Here is a 20,595-nt window from a genome sequence, read left to right on the forward strand (position 1 = left end):
GACAGAGAGAGAGGAGAGTCTTCTCATTTTGAAAGAGCCAAGTACACACATCCAATTTTGACTGGCTATTAATCCCAGGACAATTTTACCACCTCCATATACTAGAAGAGTTACAGAGTATTCAAAGTCTGATAGCCCTCATTCTACATGGAGAGTGGTAATATTTGTCAGTGATTTGTCAGTTAAAAGTGGATGTGGGTATGCACCTTAAAGGGAACCTTAACTGAACGGGGGTAAAGAGTTTCACTTACCTCGGGCTTACCTTAGTCATGCTATTAAGGCTGTTACTAGTTTGATTTGATTTAATAAGAGGTTGAGAAGGAAGAGAGAGTGAAGAAACAGGAGGACACTTAAAGGGAACTTTAACTGAAGAGTTTCAATTACCTGCGGCTATTACCCAGCCCCTGCAGCAGTCCTGTGCCCTCAGAGCCGCTCTGGAATCCTCCGGTCCCCCGCTGTCACTTAGTTTCGTTTTTAAAGACTCACCAGTCGGCCCGGGTGCCGCGCCGCCCTGCGTATTTTTGGACGCATTCCCTACTGCAATTAGCACTGTTTGCGGACGTTGCCCGACATTCCGCACGCGTAGATATGAGGCACCGCGTATTTTTGTACAGCGCTAATTGCAGTAGGGAATGCGTCCAATAATACGCACGGCGGCCGGCCGACTGGTAAATCGTCAAAAACGAAACTAAGTGACAGCGGGGGACCGGAGGAATTCCAGAGCGGCTCTGAGGGCACAGGACTGCTGCAGGGGGCTGGTAATAGCCGCAGGTAAGTGAAACTCTTCAGTTAAAGTTCCCTTTCAGTGTCTTCCTGTTTCTTCTCCCTCTCTTTTCCTTCTCAATCTCTTATCAAATCAAAGCAGTAACAGCCTTATAGCATGACTAAGGTACATACAGATGTCATTGCCACAGAAAAGAGAACTGGGGGGGGGGGGGGATAGAGAGGTATAATAGGTAAGTACTCTGTGATCATTTTTAGATTTATAGTTCATTTATTTTCCTCTTCGTCTGTAGTATACTGTGACAGTGTGCAGCGATTGTCACCGTGGATACTGCTTTCAGTCTGTGGCATACTGTGATATAGTTAGCAGCAAGTGTCGCTGTGGATACTTCCTCTCAGTCTGTGGCATGCTGTGAGTGTGAGGAGTGACGTAGTGTGCAGCGTTTGTCACTGTGGATACCTGCTTTCACTCTGTGGCATGCTGTAATGTAGTGTGCAGCGATTGTCACAGTGGATACCTGCTTTCAGTCTGTGGCATGCTGTAATGTAGTGTGCAGCGATTGTCACAGTGGATACCTGCTTTCAGTCTGTGGCATGCTGTAATGTAGTGTGCAGCGATTGTCACAGTGGATACCTGCTTTCACTCTGTGGCATGCTGTGATGTAGTGTGCAGCGATTGTCACTGTGGATACCTGCTTTCACTCTGTGGCATGCTGTGATGTAGTGTGCAGCGATTGTCACAGTGGATACCTGCTTTCACTCTGTGTGCATGCTGTGATGTAGTGTGCAGCGATTGTCACTGTGGATACCTGCTTTCAGTCTGTGGCATGCTGTGACATAGGGTGCAGCTATTGTCTCTGTAGATACCTGCTTTCAGTCTGTGGCATGCTGTGACATAGGGTGCAGCTATTGTCTCTGTAGATACCTGACTTTCAGTCTGTGGCATGCTGTGACATAGGGTGCAGCTATTGTCTCTGTAGTATACCTGCTTTCAGTCTGTGGCATACTGTGACATAGTTAACAGCAAGTGTCACTGTGGATTCCTTCTCTCAGTCTGTGGCATGCTGTAATGCAGTGTGCAGAGATTGTCACAGTGGATACCTGCTTGCAGTCTGTGGCATGCTGTGTGACATAGGGTGCAGCTGTTGTCTCTGTAGATACCTTCTCTCAGTCTGTGGCATGCTGTGACATAGTGTGCAGCGTTTGTCACTGTGGATTCCTCCTCTCCCAGTAAAATGTAGGGTATTTTGCTCTATTCTCTAATGAGTGAAAATCTGGAATTAGGTCCACCAATTTTTTAGTGAACTCGCAGTGAGAGTGATATGGAGGCTGCCATATTAGTACCAGATGCCTGGCAGCCCTGCTGGTCTACTTGGCTGCAGTAATGTCTGAAGTACACCAGAAACAAAACATGCAGCTAATCTTGTCAGTTCTGACAATATTCTCAGAAACACCTGATCTGCTGCATGCTTGTTCAGGGCAGTGTTGCCAACTCATCCCTTTAATTACTGACACATCTAAGTTATACAGGTTCTAGGGCTATTTGCACATAATCAGTGCCTTAACTGCATCTACCTAGCCACAAAACCTGTATAATTCATATGTGTCAGTAATTAAAGGGATGAGTTGGCAACACTGGTTCAGGGACAGGGTCTGTGGCTGAAAATATTAGCAGAGGACCAGCAGGATAGCCAGACAACTGGTATTGCTTAAAAGGAAATACATTTAGCAGCATTCTCATATTTGATGGTCTTCTGCTCACAGTGTGGTCATAGCCTGTTCTCCCTTGGTCTTTACTTCTGCCTTTGTGACAGTGTCTCCCAGACTTGATGCCCTGGTTGAGTTTGTAGACAGGAATCATATTTGCCTCTCCTTCTCTCTCTCTCTCTCTCTCTCTCTCTCTCTCTCTCTCTCTCTCTCTCATTTGGACTACAAATGTTCCAGTTAATTTCATTTTTTTTTCTCATACAGTACAAATGTCCACACACTGCATTTATCTTTTAATGTGTATCCAGCACACCTGAACCCGCTGCAAGTTTTCAGGAGGATCTCACTTCTGGTTACCCGGTGAATTCGTATCCGGCTGGTGTGGCAGTCTCCTGCACTGCATGCTGGCCTTACACAGTTCCCCACAGGCTGAGCAAAGCAATGGCAGTGTTAGAACGCGTATTTAGCAACAACAGTCTATTATGTTATAAGATGCATTGCCAGCTATAACCACAAGGTGGCAGTGTGAAATTAGTAGCAGAGGTCTATCTACAGCCTGTATCTGTAAAAGGAAGTTGTAAATAACCTTGTTTTGTTATTCTTGGTTTTTAGTAGCCAAGAGCTTTTAGCCATGAGGCTGATTAATATCTGTTTCTCCTGCATTCCACATTGCTGCACACTAAGAAGCTAGATTATAAAAGCCTTTCTAAATGGCAGACTTCCCTATGCTGTCACAGTCAGGTTTATTTCCTGATTCACTGGACACATCCCTCTTTGGCAGGGCCGGATTTACCTATGGCACTATAGGCACGTGCCTACAGGCGGCTGATGAAGAAAAGGCGGCTCACTCCCCTCCCCAAAAGTACCTCCCTCTCCCTTCAGCTTTAGCTATCAAGAGTCCCAAGTGGAGTGTAAATGAGAGGTTACTCACCTGTTTCTCTGCATTCTACTGACCAGATCTCCCTTCAGTCAGGGGCACCTCTAGCTACTTAATACTGAGGGTACCTCTAGCTACCTAATACTAAGGGACACCTGTAGCTACCTATGACAGACAAGGTAAGTAAGGGAGAAGTGACAGCTGGGCCAGCCAGCACACTTGCAGTGCAGTTCGGTGACATTCATGGAGGGTGGAGCCTAGGGTGTCAGGACCTCTGTGCCTACAGGCTCATGTGATATAAATCCGGGCCTGCTCACACCCTGATGAATTGTCCAATGACGACAGGAAACGCGTAGGTGGGCGGAGCCATAGCCCGAGCGTGTCCTCCACCCCACGTGGACTCTCATGTTTGGCGTTCCATAGCGGCTTGCAGTGACCGGTCCTGCCACATGCCAAGTATCCTGCTATCCTTGCAGTGAACGGAGTAGCTTCTACCCGGGACTGTACACAGGAGTGGTGAGATCACTACAGCTACATAGTTACATAGTTATTTTGGTTGAAAAACGACATACGTCCATCGAGTTCAACCAGTATAAAGTACAACACCAGCCTGCTCCCTCACATATCCCTGTCGATCCAGAGGGAGGCGAAAAAACCATTACAAGGCATGGTCCAATTAGCCCCAAAAGGGAAAAATTCCTTCCCGACTCCAGATGGCAATCAGATAAAATCCCTGGATCAACATCATTAGGCATTACCTAGTAATTGTAGCCATGGATGTCTTTCAACGCAAGGAAAGCATCTAAGCCCCCTTTAAATGCAGGTATAGAGTTTGCCATAACGACTTCCTGTGGCAATGCATTCCACATCTTAATCACTCTAACTGTAAAGAACCCTTTCCTAAATAAATGGCTAAAACGTTTTTCCTTCATGCGCAGATCATGTCCTCTAGTCCTTTGAGAAGGCCTAGGGACAAAAAGCTCATCCGCCAAGCTATTATATTGCCCTCTGATGTATTTATACTTGTTAATTAGATCCCCTCTAAGGCGTCTTTTCTCTAGACTAAATAAACCCAGTTTATCTAACCTTTCTTGATAAGTGAGACCTTCCATCCCACGTATCAATTTTGTTGCTCGTCTCTGCACCTGCTCTAAAACTGCAATATCTTTTTTGTAATGTGGTGCCCAGAACTGAATTCCATATTCCAGATGTGGCCTTACTAGAGAGTTAAACAGGGGCAATATTGTGCTAGCATCTCGAGTTTTTATTTCCCTTTTAATGCATCCCAAAATTTTGTTAGCTTTAGCTGCAGCTGCTTGGCATTGAGTACGATTATTTAACTTGTTGTCAATGAGTACTCCTAAGTCCTTCTCCAAGTTTGATGTCCCCAACTGTATCCAATTTATTTTGTATGGTGCTAGACCATTAGTACGTCCAAAATGCATGACTTTACATTTGTCAACATTTAATTTCATCTGCCATGTATGTGCCCATATAGCCATCCTATCCAGATCCTGTTGCAATATGACACTATCTTCCTGAGAGTTGATGATTCTGCACAATTTTGTATCATCTGCAAAAATAGCAACATTGCTCACTACTGCATCTACTAGGTCATTAATAAATAAATTGAAGTGCACTGGACCCAGAACAGACCCCTGTGGGACCCCACTGCTAACAGTCTCCCATTTTGAGTACGATCCATTGACCACAACTCTTTGTTTTCTGTCCATTAGCCAGTTCCCTATCCATGAACACAGACTCTTCCCCAGTCCTTGCAACCTCAACTTTTGCACCAGAATTTTTGTGGGGAACAGTGTCGAAGGCCTTTGCAAAGTCCAAGTATATCACATCTACAGCATTCCCAATATCCATGTTAGCATTCACTACCTCATAAAAGCTGAGCATGTTAGTCAAACAGGACCTGTCTTTAGTAAATCCATGTTGATGCTGAGAAATAAGATTATTTTCTACTATGAAGTCATGTATAGTATCTCTTAGTAACCCCTCAAATAGTTTGCATACAACTGATGTTAAGCTTACAGGTCTATAATTTCCTGGATCTGATTTTTTGCCCTTCTTAAATAATGGGAAAACATGGGCTGTACGCCAATCCACTGGGACTCTGCCAGTTGCAAGAGAGTCACAAAAGATAAGATAAAGGGGTTTATCTATAACTGAACTTAATTCCCTTAGGACCCGAGGATGCATACCATCCGGGCCAGGTGCCTTGTCTATTTTTAATTTATTTAGTCTTGCCTTAGCTTGAGTCCTAAATATCGCTGTATGGGAACTTTGCAAAATCCAGGCATCATCTGGTCAGCGGCCAGTGCTATTGTGCCCCACGAGAGTGTATGTAGGTGGCCACACGTGTGTGAGTGAGAGGTTTTGCCGGCTTAGCTAATACCATGCTGCGCAGCAGGTTAGTCTAGCTTGCTTTTTCACTCGGTCTTTCGGCTCTGCAGTGAGTGGTTTTTTATCATGGCAGAAGATTTGCATGCGACTGCCATTCATGTGTTTGTCTTTTGATATTTCATATTTAAATAAACTTTCCTATCCGTTTTGAGTATAGAACCTTGTCAGCTCTGATTGTTCATATGTCTATTATTAGGTTGCGCAAACCCTGACGGGGTTAGGGAGGAAAAGCTTTTTGACCCAATTTATCTCCACTATTGCGGTATTCACTATTGTTTCCTGCTCTTTGGGTGACTGGGTGAGGGGTGACAATAAACCCCAGTTTAAGTAAAGCAATTGTTTGTGTGAGTAATGCAAGCACACTATAGAGGAAGCACCTTAGTCACGCAACTGTGATTTTTAATATTGTCAGCGAGAGAGCAAAAAGAACCCATTAACAGTACTGTGCTGATCACCAACAAGAACAAAACATTGTAAAGTGCTTTTCTATCATAGGACTTAACGTGCATAAGTTTGTCTCAGATCAGTACATAGTGTTGTGTTACAGGGAAAAAATTATGTGATCAGGAATGCCAGACTAAGCAGTTTTGATTTAAACGTCTTTAGGGTTGGAGCTGTCTTGATTGGTTGTGGCAAGGCATTCCAAAGGGTAGGGGGTGCATGAAAGGAGGCTCAGGCTGCAAAGGTTTAGAGTTAGACTTGGGGGTATTCACATTATTAGATCATGTTGATCAGAGGTTGTAGCAGGTGTGATGCGGTTGAAACAAATCCTTCAGGTAGGTATCTGGGGCCTAGATCATGAAGAGATTTGAATGTTGGCATGCCAATTTTGAAGAGGGTTCTCCAGTTTATGGGTAGCCAGTGGAATGAGCAAAGAATCGGTGTTACGTGCCAATGGCAGGGTTGGCTTGTCAACAGCCTTGCAGCAGCCTTCTGTACTAGCTGCAGATGGTGCAGGTCTTCCTTTTTTTAGCTCACCTCCCAAACTGTAGACAATCCTTGTCGGTTTCCATCTAGTGTCCTCCAGTCAGCTATTCACAGAGTGTAGTCACAAGTGGTGACATTCCTATGGGCAGGGCCGGAGCTACCATAGGAAACAATGGGCAATTGCCTCAGGGCCCCAGAGCCTGTAGGGGCTCCCAAGGTATCCCTCCCCATCTTAACTGTCGCTCCCCAGGGACTCTGCAGAGTCTGTTAAGTTGGGGGTGATTGGGGGAGCGTCATCAGCCAGCTAAGGGGCCCAGGAGGGAAATTTGGCTGCAACAAAGGGCCTCTAATGACGCTTTTTGGTCGGGTTTGTCTGTTGGGGGGCCTTCAGGCTAATTTTGCCCTAGGGCCCAATTGTTACTTAAACCGGCCTTGCCTATCGGTACAATAAAATGGATGCAATGGGGATAAAAGTACATTAGAAAATATACAGAGTGCAAAGTAAGAGAACAGGATAAACAATATAATTGTATGGGATGAATGTAGACCTGAATCCTAGCTCTACATGTAGCACAATTACAGAGGAATTTCAACCCAGGACTCCATCTCAGTCAGACGGCGATATCCCTGTTTCCACAAGAAATCTTTACCGCTTCTCCAATAGATCATCAGGTGGGTCTGAGTTGCTGATATAGTTTGTGGTGAAATCCCTCCCACAGTGTGATGTCATGACCATGGCCCTGACAGTTTGGTATCTTTGAACCTCGTTGTGTGGAAATAAGGGCTGTTTCAAACTGCCCAGCAAGCAGTATCTCCCTCTGTGCATTGAATCTCTCAGGCCCTTGCAGCTAAGTTTTCTCCTAGGAGATAATTTTTCATCTTCTGTTTATAATAATTCTTCAGCACTCTGCTATTGAAAAAAGTACCAAAAAGTAAGTGAAAAAGTACTATCAAAATTATTTTGAGTATTTTCTTCCATTTTTGAGGCTTAAAAGGCATTTTATATAATAAAGTGTGAAAATATAACCTAGGAGAAAAAATAGGAGAAAAAGTGAATTGAATAAAGGCATTAGAAACAAACATTCTGCAGAGATCACCTGTCAAGACAAAAGATGTTCCTGCCTGCAATTTTCAGAATCTAAACCAAGGTGAGGAAACACTTTACAATGTACACAAACTGAGAAAATAATTTATAAATGAACCATTTTCGCCTTTTGGATGTTATTTTCACGTCCAAAAGGCTGCTGCGCGCGTCTGTGCACTCCTGTGCGCGATCGTGCGTGCACTGGCGCTCCCGTGCCCCCCCCCCCCCCCCCACCCGGTAGCCCGGAGATCAATGAATGGGAACATTGTCCCATTCATTGATCTAAGTCCCCGGGAAGAAAAAATTGACGGCTTGTTTTCAGAGGCCGCGGTCTTTCTGACCAAAAAAAATAAAAAATCACATCCTCCTAGTGCTTCCTGTAAGCAAGCACTGTCGGTTACGGAATGGGAACTGAACAAAATCACTGTGGCCATTTTGTGGCCAAATAATAAAACTACATGCACATACATTTTTTCCCACACATAAGGCAATAAATTACATTTTTAACTGAATTTTTTTTTTAAATTTTCAATAAAAAAAGCCCCAAAAACATAAATAGTTACCTAAGGTTCTGAACTTTTTAACTATGCATGTCAAGAGGGTACATTACTCATATTTTTAAAATTATAAGCTTGTAAATAGTGATGAATGCAAAAAAATGCACCTTTATTTCCAAATAAAATATTGGCACCATACGTTGTGATAGGGACATAATTTAAATGGGGTAATAACTGGGACAAAATGGGCAAATAAAATGTGTGGGTTTTAATTATGGTAGCATGTATTTAAAGCTATAATGGCCAAAAGCTAAGAAATAATGATTTTTTTCCATTTTATTCTTAATATTCCTGTTAAAATGCATTTAGAAAAAAAGCCTAATTGGTGGTGGAAAAAACAAGATATAGATCAATTAATTGTTATAAGTAGTGATAAAGTTATTGGCGAATGGATGGGAGGTGAAAATTGCTCGGATGCATAAGGTGAAAAACGACTGAAGGCTGAAGTGGTTAATATTGTAAAATAACTTCAATTTTATTCTTTATGAGATTTTAACTACAGTTCCTCTTTTAACCGACCCCTGTCACATGAGTCCACAATTGGGGGAATTGCTTTCCTCTGGACATGACCTCTTTTGTGCTTTTCACATGTTCCTCCCTGTTTCTACAGACTTCCTCTTGTAAATTGCATCCTCTGCTTAACATCCCTATGCAGATCTTATCAACAATTCAGCACATGCTAATTTTTGGGGGTGATGTGTAATTCTTAGTATAAAAAAATTGAGCCAAACAGTTTTATAAATAGACTGAAATCAGTCATTTTTATTTTATTTGTGGTATCTGCATGTGTTGACCATGTGTCTATTTTTGAGTAATTCTATGAGAGTAATCCTGATGCTCTGTTTCTGTAACTGTAGATTGCTGCTGGGCCTCATATATGCAGGGGCGTAGCAATAGGGGTTGCAAGTTGCGACCGCACCGGTGCCCTTGGGCCAGAGGGGCCCCGAAGGGCCCTCCCTTAACTACAGTATTAGCTCTCTATTGGTCCTGTGCTCATAATAATCACTTATATAGATACTTTGAATAGTGTTCCCCATCACCTTCTTGCACCTCTGACACTGTAGTTGCCATTGGCAGGTTTTGGTGCGCCGTATCAATTGTTATGTATAGAGTGCTTGGGGGGCCCCATTTTAAAACTTGAATCGGGGCCCACAGCTCCTTGGCTACGCCACTGCATATATGTTTGTCTTAAAGTGTAACCGAGGTGACATGTGACATGATGAAATAAACGTGTATGTACAGTGCAAAAAATATTAATAACCTGGCTATTAACTTGTTTTATTTTGCTGTTTGAAAGAGTACATTTCTAAGCATGGAAGTGACAGCTTCTGTCTTGTCGGTACCTTGTCAGGAATATAGTAAACATCTTTGATAAAAACATCTTTTACAACTAGAGTGCTTGAACTTGGGAAGGCAAGAAGCAAAGACAATAGGAGAAGTTTTCTTAACCACTTGCTGACCGCACGCTTATACCGTGCGTCGGCAAAGTGGCAGCTGCAGGACCAGCGACGCAGTATTGCGTCGCCAGCTGCAGGCTGATTAATCAGGAAGCAGCCGCTCGTACGAGCGGCTGCTTCCTGTCAATTCACGGCGGGGGGCTCCGTGAATAGCCTGCGGGCCGCCGATGGCGGCTCGCAGGCTAAATGTAAACACAAGCGGAAATAATCCGCTTTGTTTACATTGTACGGCGCTGCTGCGCAGCAGCGCCGTAAGGCAGATCGGCGATCCCCGGCCAATCAGCGGCCGGGGATCGCCGCCATGTGACAGGAGACAGCCTGTCACTGGCTGCACAGGACGGATAGCGTCCTGTGCAGCCCGGATCTCAAGGGGGGGCCAGGTAGGAGAGGGAGGGGGAGGATTTCGCCGCGGAGGGGGGCTTTGAGGTGCCCCCCCCCCCTCGCAACACCCGGCAGGCAGGAGCGATCAGACCCCCCCAGCACATCATCCCCCTAGTGGGGAAAAAAGGGGGGCGATCTGGTCGCTCTGCCTGCACGCTGATCTGTGCTGGGGGCTGCAGAGCCCACCCAGCACAGATCAGCTAAAACAGCGCTGGTCCTTAAGGGGGGGTAAAGGGTGGGTCCTCAAGTGGTTAACATGGCAAAAATATATAGAAAATACTTTTAATAGAGATCAGATTGTCCATCTGATGACATTTTTTGAGAATACTACATGGTATTTAAAGGGTAAAATTGGTGGATACTTGGGAAAACGTTAAAGGTTGGAAGAAGAGGAGAGGAGTGGAGGGAATAAAAATGTGGAGCTAAAGGTATATAAAGGGTGCCTGATAGTATAGTTTAGTTTTTAGTAGAAGTAGTAATTTCAGGTTTTTTATCTTCTTCAATTTATAGATATTGGGATATGGACGGAAATTTTGGAATACAAATCAACCTGGGATATGAAGAGATAGTGATTGAGTAGTTGGATTAAAGGCCATAGGAATGAATCTTATTAAAGGGGAGTTCTAAGATTCTCACTATAGTGGGGACTGAGGTAAACTCTTGTTTTTTTTCCTATTCTTTTTTGACTGGAAAGACGACTATGTCTTGCATGAATAGCGATTTTCAAGGTGTATAACATAGGAGATTCATCTGTTTATGGCGGAGCTCTCCAACCACTTAAAAAATGTAACATTTGATAGAGAAATCCATTAACTATCTCAAAGGACTTCATATTTGACTTCTGCCCATATTAGACATACAATTTTTGTACGTTGTTTATATTGAAGAATAATTGTTGATTCATCTGAAATTTAACATGTAAATGTTAAAATGTAACAATGCATGTGAGCTGTTCGATGATTCTCTTGAACTGTTTGCATCTTTTTTTCGCATGCTTCGTCATTAATAAAACTAGTTTAAAAAAAAAAAAAAAACATCTTTGATAAGCAGATTACAGCCATGAAAGTTTTCCTGGAAGAATACAACTTCTGAAGGCAGGGAGAGATAAAATACATGAATGATTGACCTTTTTCTAACTCTGGGACACTTCATAGGCTGCCACTGATTAGAGACAGTAAAACATTCAACCTACTTTCTAAATGTTTAATTATAAAAGGAAACCCTGGGATACTTTAAAAAGTAGTTTTTAGGGTTATATTTGTTATACCTACATATTCAAGCTGATTTAGAATCTCTTTCCCAAGCCCTGAGTGGCCATGTTAATTGGGTGGTTATGGCTGATCTACCCTAAATGTTTCAGTGGCGCAATATACAACTTTCCTACTCTTATTAAAGAGACACTGAAGCGAAAATAAAATGATGATATAATGATTTGTATGTGTAGTACAGCTAAGAAATAAAACATTAGGAGCAGAGACATAAGTCTAATATTGTTTCCAGCACAGGAAGAGTTAAGAAACTCCAGTTGTTATCTATGCAAAAGAGCCATTGAGCTCCACGACTTTCAGGGCTCGTTTCCACTGTTGCGACGCGATTTCGGCCGCATTCCGACGCTTGTAAAAACGCATGCGGATGCGTTTCCGCATGCGTTTTTACCCGCGATTTCGCGTGCGATTTCGCATGGCAGGGTGCCATGCGAAATTAACCATGACACTGCCAGGGCAAAATAACATTGAAAAGGTGCGAAATCGCCCGCGAATTCGCGGGTAAAAACGCATGTAAAAACGCATGCGTTTTTACTATTAAATACATTAGCGGCGATTGGCCCGCATTCCTGAGGCACGCGAATCTGCACGACCCTGTCGTGCAGATTTTCCCCGCACAGAAAAACGCCGCCGCCGCCGCACACGTGGAAACAACCCCATACAGTAACATTAAGTATGCGAATCCGCATGCAGTGCCCGCATGCGGATTCGCTACAGTGGAAACGAGCCCTCAAAGTCCCAGAGAGCTCTGTCTTCTGAAGCTTATTATCTCAACTGTCAGTATTTTCTTTTTCTCTGCAGAGGACAGGTCAAAAGTTCACTGGCCTGCTCTGTAAAATCATTTAGAATGCTGAGTAGTGTGTAAACTGCAAATATTAGAGAATGGTGCAATGTTATAAAAACACTATATAACTAAAAATAAAAATATGAGATTTTCTTTGCTAATAATCTTCTAGTAATTATCCGTACTACACAACCAATTCATTATATATTTATTTGTTACGTTTTATAGGCTTATTTTTAAGCCTTATATGAAAATTAAGTTTACTACCTCTAGTCAATTTGAGGTTCTTTAACGTGTACTCATTCATGTTATTGTACAATTTGCTCTGTAGTTTGAAATTCAACAAAAACTCACTGGATAAAAAAAAAGGATTTTTTAGGATTAGGAGGATAAACATAATTGTTTATCTCATCAGTTTATTTCCACCTCCAGTTCACTTTTTAATTAATCACGGCTGTAGCCTGTGGATGCGTTTGCTTGTTGTGTCCTTTATTTCTTTGTTGCTGCTATACACAGTGTTGCTTTTATTAGTTTTATATATGTGATGATGTAATGCAATTTAAACTTGTAGCAAACAATAAGCTAGTATTAGTTTTATTTACTGTTTAATGTGAAAAACTGGTAAATTAGAGCTCAGGGCAGCAGTATCCAATAAGCAAAGTCAAACTGGGTCAAAATACCTCTTTAGGTGGTATAATAAAACCTATTTTCCAAAGACAACATGTGTTGAGACTGAGAAATTGTACTGTTATATGAAAAATACGTACTCATTTTGAAACTGATGTTGTCAAAATGTTTTTAAAAAAAAGGTTTGGACAGGGCAACAGAAGACTGGAAAAGTTGTGTTATACTAGAATAAAACACCTGACAGAATATCTCACAGCCATGGGCAGTGCTACACTGGGGCACTGCCCCCCCACTGCCCCCCCCCAGGAATCACTGCCCCCCTCCCCCCTCAGTGACATACAGTTAACTGTTTCCAGGCTCCAGCAGCACAGTGGACATGATGGGATTCATAAAAAAAACTCTCCATGTCAGCCTATGTAGGCGTAAAGTAAACCAAGGGTCTTCTCTATTTGCCATAAATACCTCACAATCCTTGCAAGAGGCCTTGTAATTAATGTATCTGCATGACACTTATATTTACAAAAAAAAAATCTCATTCTCCTTCCGATTGTACTGTATGTTCTAACATTGTCAGTGAACAGGAATAGAGCCAGAAGAAGGCTTACAAGCTGAAAGCTTACTGTTTTTTTCTTTTAAATTAGCCAATGAACTAGAGCATGTATTATACAAACTCCAAAAATACCTAGCTACTAAGATAAGGAATTACACACAGATAGTGTTTCTCTTCCTTCTGCCTCTTTCCCCTTCCCTTGCTTGTAGAGTTGTCAGACACAGGCTGGGCTCTGGAATAATTTGTCTGTGATCTGTCCACACAGGAGCAGCTTGCTAGCAAGTAAGAATTAATGCATGACAGCAAACTAGCTGTAGGTAACTTTTCTTCAATAATAGCACCATCATTTGGACAATCTGCTATGCTCAAAAGCCTCTGAGGTCTGTTTGTGAAGTTTACATTTGGTTCCTATAATTGCTGAACTAGTTGGCCTTAATTTTATCATTTGAGTTAGGCAAAAAACTATCTAAAGCTCACTATACAAACATCAATTTTGATCATCCAAATGGGTCCCACCAGCCAGCCTTCGTGCCCCCCCACCCCAAAAAAAATGTGAAGCTGGAGCCACCACTGCTCACAGTTATTCAGGCTCATTGGCAACAGGTCAGCAACATAAAGGAGTATAAAAAAACATCCAAAAGAGGCTCACAGAAGTAAAGATGGGAAAACGTACCCCTCTGTGCAAAACACTGTGCAGGCAAAAAGTGCAAACAATTTAAGGGCTGGTTCAGACGGACTTTTGGAGGCGTTGCGTTCATTGGCGTCACGGTGGCAATGCGTTCGGGCTTTCAGCAGCGTTCGCGTTGCGTTCGCGTTGCGTTCGCGTTGCGTTCGCGTTGCGTTCGCGTTGCGTTCAGATGCGGTCGCATTTTTTCTTCCCCTAGGGGGACATTACCCGTCGCGGTTAACCGCCCCTGGAAGCTACATGTAGCTTCCAGGGGCTCCTTGAACGCCAGGGAAAATCAGGACCCAAACGCCGCGTGCAAACGTGCGTGAAAGCTTGGTACAAACGCTCCCATTCACTTGAATGGGAGCGTTTAACGCCAAGCTCCAAACGCTGGCGGTAAACGCTCTGCAAGTGTCCGTCTGAACCAGCCCTAAGAATAACTCTAACGTGCTCTGTGACGTCATCCCGCCACCTCCGTGGCTGCAGTGATTCACCCTAGCCTCCGCCCCTTTTCCTTAGTTTGGCCAGACTCCCGGGCATCCCACTGATGCAGCGGCTGAATAGGATCGCCGCTAAGGGTGGCCACACACCATACAATTTTTTAAATATCTGTTCAATTTAAGAATTGCAATCAATTTTTCTGACTGAATGTAACATTTCAAAACTATGACCAACGTACCACACACCTGTGTTCAATTTCAGCCCAATTATGATAAAAATGATTGGAAACTCTGACAAAATTGCTAGGTTGTGTATATTAATAAATTGACAATCTAACACACACCATACAATCTTTGGAAAGGTTAAAGAAAAATATAGATTGTAAGAATTTTATTGGATATTTCATGTAAATGTGTAGTTGTATTATTTGGATTTAATACTAATAAAGTATGATTTATAAAAAAGAAAAATATCTGGCATTCCGGATCGATAAAAATCGAAGAAAACGGGAAATCCGATCGGATTTTTCAGTCGAATGAAAAAAAAGCTTTCGATTTTTTCGGGAGATCCGATCGTTTTTATCGAATTGCCGTAAAATCGGATTATTTTATTGTATCGTGTGTGGCCACCTTTAGGCTAACAAGGTTGTGTAGCTGGATGCTACACGTAATGGGGGTGTTTCCGCTGGAATCTATGCGGATTAGAGGCAATACAATGTGAATATAGGGTGAATTGAAGATATTATTCTGTGAATGGATGACGCTCTATAGCCTGTCATATCTGGATTTAAAGGGGCCTGAAGATTATTGTTGCATGCATATACCGGTACAAGTAAGGTGCACCTGCAAATCACGCTGCCCGTAATGAATGGTCTGGTTTATGCTCAGAGCTATAGAATCATGAGTTTTAATTGATTTTAATTATGTGGTAATTGATTATGTTTTTGATATGTACTTATTGAAGAATACATTTTTGCAAAATTCTATATATCTCAGCTCCCTATGATCTATGTTTGCTTCAACCCCTTTTCTAATAGGTGAGACAGAGAATTGATGAATTAGTCTAGGTCGATATCCCACGATAATTGGTGTGTGTTTTTTTAATTGACAGGGCTGTCCCCAGTACCGCGTTACGCTAGATCGCAGCGCTGTACAAAAATAGCCGGTTCTTGTCCCCTACAGCCTGCCAGCTCCGATCGCGGCTGGCAGGCTTATGGTGCGGAGCTTCATAACTCAGCGGGGATGCACGATCCCTGCTAATCTCTGCCTACAGGACCTGACACCAATCGGCGTTAGGCGGTCCTGTAGCTGCCACCCTCCTGCCGCCAATAGGCATTAGGCAGTCGGGATGGGGTTAAGTTAGAAATTACTGAGAAATATCTGCACACAAGTAACAAAACTAAAAACCAACACTAAAGGCTATGATCTTTAAAGAGAAACTGCAACTAAGAATTGAATTTTGATCCCAATCAGTAGCTGATACCCCCTTTTACATGAAAAATCTATTCCTTTTCATAAACAGACCATCAGGGGGCGCTGTATGGCTGATATTGTGGTAAAACCCCTCCCACAAAGAAATTCTGAGTACCTACTCCTGGCAGTTTTCTGTCTGTGAACCTTGTTGCATTGTGGAAAATGGCTGTTTACAGCTGTTTCCAACTGCCAAAAAAACATGCAGCAGCTACATCATCTGACAACAGTAAAAATGTCACCATGTAATAAATGTCATAATGTAAATCAGGCATTTAAAAGATTTTACAATGGGCAAAAACTGACTAAATCATTTATACATAATTATTGTGAAAATGAAGCACTTATTTATTACATTATTTTCACTGGAGTTCCTCTTTAAGCCCTAAGCAAGTGGAACTGTTTAGTTCCCCCTCATTTATTGTCTAATCCAGTGGCGGACACAGCCAGCAGTGGGCCCCTGTGCAAAATTGTAATTGTGGGCCCCCTATGACCTGCGGCGCGCGTAGCGCGCCGCGGCAAAATATGGGCGTGGCTACAACCTGCGGCGCGCGCCGCGGCAAAAATTAGTGGATAGAACCTGCGTCGCGTAGCGCTGCGGCAAAAAATGGGCGTGGCAATGACCGGATGAGGGCGGAGCTAACTGTAACTTAAAGCGAACCCGGGGTGAGGGTTTATTTCCTTTTAAACAATACTAGTTGCCTGGCGGCCCTGCTGATCTATTTGGCTGCAGTAATAAACTGAATTACACCAGCAACAAGCATGCAGCTAATCTTCTCAGTTCTGACAATATTGTCAGAAACCCCTGACCTGCTGCATGCTTGTTCAGGGTCTATGGTTGAAAGAATAAGAGGCAGAGGACCAGCACGGCAGCCAGGCAACTGGTATTGCTTAAAAGGAGAGAAATATGGCAGCATCAATATTATTCTCACCTCAGGTTCCCTTGAAAAGTGCAACGCAAAGACAGTGGGCCCAAGTTTTGGTGACCCTTTCCCCAGAAAATTCACATAATTGTGCAGGTTTTCTCAAGAAAATACACATATATGCCCAGAAAATACGTGCAATCATGTCGGCAGATATGCCCAGAAAATATGTGCAATCAAGTCGGCAGATATGCCCAGAAAATACGTGCAATCAAGTCGGCAGATATGCCCAGAAAATACGTGCAATCAAGTCGGCAGATATGCCCAGAAAATACGTGCAATCAAGTCGGCAGATATGCCCAGAAAATACGTGCAAACAAGTCGGCAGATATGCCCAGAAAATACATGCAATCAAGTCGGCAGATATGCCCAGAAAATACATGCAATCATGTGGCAGACCTGCCCAGAACATACACCTGCTAATATAAATAAAACAAAAACATTTACTCACCTGCAGCAGCAGACCTCCTGTCCCAGCCTCCATCCGGCGCGCAGCTCCCATGGGTGGTTGGGTGGATAGGTAGCCTAGTGGGTGGGTGAGTGGGTGGGTGGGTTGGTAGCCTGGTGGGTGGGTGGGTGAGTGGGTGGGTTGGTAGCCTGGTGGGTGGGTGGGTAGGTAGCCTGGTGGGTGGGTGGGTAGGTAGCCGGGTGGGTAGGTAGCCTGGTGGGTGGGTGGGTAACTAGCCCGGTAGGTAGGTAGCCTGGTGGGTGCGTGGGTAGCCGGGTGGGTGGGTAGGTAGCCTGGTGGGTGGGTTGGTAACTAGCCCGGTAGGTAGCCGGGTGGGTGGTTAGGTAGGTAGCCGGGTGGGTGGTTAGGTAGGAAGCCTGGTGGGTGGGTAGCCGGGTGGGTGGGTAGGTAGGTAGCCGGGTGGGTGGTTAGGTAGGTAGCCGGGTGGGTAGGTAGGAAGCCTGGTGGGTGGGTAGGTAGCCGGGTGGGTAGGTAGGTAGCCGGGTGGGTAGGTAGGAAGCCTGGTGGGTGGGTAGGTAGCCTGGTGGGTGGGTAGGTAGCCTGGTGGGTAGGTAGGTAGCCGGGTGGGTAGGTAGGAAGCCTGGTGGGTGGGTAGGTAGCCTGGTGGGTGGGTAGGTAGGTAGCCTGGTGGGTGGGTAGGTAGCCTGGTGGGTGGGTTGGTAACTAGCCCGGTAGGTAGCCGGGTGGGTGGTTAGGTAGGTAGCCAGGTGGGTGGTTAGGTAGGTAGCCGGGTGGGTGGTTAGGTAGGTAGCCGGGTGGGTGGGTAGGTAGCCTGGTGGGTGGGTTGGTAACTAGCCCGGTAGGTAGCCGGGTGGGTGGTTAGGTAGGTAGCCGGGTGGGTGGTTAGGTAGGTAGCCGGGTAGGTAGGTAGGTAGCCGGGTGGGTAGGTAGCCGGGTGGGTAGGTAGCCGGGTGGGTGGTTAGGTAGTTGGGTGGGTGGTTAGGTAGGAAGCCTGGTGGGTGGGTAGGTAGCCGGGTGGGTGGTTAGGTAGTTGGGTGGGTGGTTAGGTAGGAAGCCTGGTGGGTAGGTAGGAAGCCTGGTGGGTGGTTAGGTAGTCGGGTGGGTAGGTAGGAAGCCTGGTGGGTGGGTAGGTAGGTAGCCGGGTGGGTAGGTGGTTAGGTAGCCGGGTGGGTAGCTATCCGGGTGGGGGGCCCGACTCCTATCCTCCCTCCCTCCCTTCCTTCCTCACCTCGGGGGGCCCCCTCCCGATATGCGCGGCGGGAGAGCGAGCGGCAAATGCAGGAAGTCTTCAGGGCTCTCCAGGCATCCGCTAGAGGCCCAGCCGCTGAGTCTCCAATATGTCTCCAACTGGAGACATATTGGAGACCAAGCGGCTGGGCCTCTAGCGGATGCCTGGAGAGCCCTGAAGACTTCCTGCATTTGCCGCTCGCTCTCCCGCCGCGCATATCGGGAGGGGGCCCCCCGAGGTGAGGAAGGAAGGGAGGGAGGGAGGATAGGAGTCGGGGGGCCCCCCGGGAATAAAATAATAAAAAAAAAAAAATATAAAAAAAAAAAAAAATACTTAATGGGCCCCTGAAGAAAACGGAACTTCAGGGGCCCTCGTGCGGCGGCACGGCCTGCACGGCCGTATGTCCGCCCCTGGTCTAATCACAAGTTGTAATTTGACCCCCCCCCCCCCGTGTCACATGACTGCCACAGCAGAGACGGCAGATAAGCTCATTTGAAAGCACAGGATGTTAACAATATGTCTGCTTCCATGAATCAGGAAGTAGAAACAGTGCAGATTTATTTTAGGATTTGTATCAGCTGTAACAAAGAAATGTTTTTGTTTAAAGGTTATTATGCTGTTGTGTATCTTTTGGGATCAGTTAAAAATGGCGCCAGAGCCTACAGTGTAAAAATGGCGCCGCATTAATTTGCATTATAAAACGATATTTATCGTTTTATGACTTCCATAAAACTATAAATATAGTTTTGAAATGTGTTGAATATGGGTTTTGGTGTGTGTGTGTGTGTGTGTGTGTGTGTGTGTGTGTGTGTGTGTGTGTGTGTATATATATATATATATATGTGTATATGTGTATGTGTATTTGTGTATTTGTGTGTATGTATGTGTATAGGTGTATATGTGTGTGTGTGTGTGTGTGTGTGTGTATATATGTGTGTATGTATGTATGTATATATATATATATATATATATATATATATATATATATATATATATATATATATATATATATATATGTGTATATGTATATGTATGTGTATGTATGTGTATTTGTGTGTATGTATGTGTATAGGTGTGTATGTGTATGTGTGTGTGTGTGTGTGTATAGGGGGGTGTGTGTGTGTGTGTGTGTATAAGGGTGTGTGTGTGTGTGTGTGTGTGTGTGTGTGTGTGTGTGTGTGTACCCAGGAAATGAACTTTAAACTCTCAAAAACGAAAAATATTGTTTTTCGTAAAACCGATAAATATCGTTTTTCGTAAAAACAATAAATATTGTTTTAAAAAAAATATCGTGCGTAACCAGGCGCCATTATTTGGCTGGCGCCATTTTTAACTGGACACGTATCTTTTAGAGTAGAGGAGTTCTGAGTTCAGGTCCACTTTCATTGAAAACAAACACAATTCTGTAGTGGAAATCGCTGTATTTGTTCGGGAACATTTCTGATAACTATAGTCTGTGGACAGTTTGTCACTTCATCCACAACCATGCAAACCATCTATAAACATGGTCCACTGTCTCCTCAAGGTACATCATTCCATTTAAGTACAAAAGTGGCCACACACCATACAATTAAAAATCCAGTTTTTCATCAATTCGATAATTTTGATCGGTTGTCCTGAAAAATCGAGAGCTTTTCTTTGTTTTCGCTCGATAAATCGTATCAAATTTCCAATTTTTATTTTCGATTTTTGGAGATTGGACAAGTTTGAAATTTCAGACCAACTATATCAAGAATTGTATGGAGAGTGGCCTGGCCACCTTAAAGGGGTTCTGTGGAGGGGTTAAATAAACAAAAAACGACACTTACCTGGGGCTTCTATCGGCCCCCTGCAGCTGTCATGTACCACGCCGTGCTCCTACCATCCTCTGTTCCCCGACGCCGGTCCCGGTCTAATATTTGGCTAGCAAGACGTATAATGCTCGCTCCCGCGCACGTCATCAGGAGCTTACTGCGCAGACGCAGTACGAAGTTTTCTTGTACTGCGCCTGCTCAGTAAGCTCCCGCTGACACGCGCGGTACCAAGCAGCCGCGTTGTAACTAGACGCCTGATTTAGACCGGGACCGGCAGCAGAGAACGGAGG

General features: G+C 44.2%; 1 protein-coding gene across 1 annotated transcript in view; it reads left to right on the plus strand.

Moving 5' to 3' along the window:
- Positions 1-20,595, plus strand: part of NTSR2 (neurotensin receptor 2) — an 84,478-nt gene that overhangs the window by 1,132 nt on the left and 62,751 nt on the right.

The sequence above is a fragment of the Hyperolius riggenbachi genome, chromosome 4 (assembly GCF_040937935.1).
Source record: "Hyperolius riggenbachi isolate aHypRig1 chromosome 4, aHypRig1.pri, whole genome shotgun sequence".
NCBI lineage: Eukaryota > Metazoa > Chordata > Amphibia > Anura > Hyperoliidae > Hyperolius > Hyperolius riggenbachi.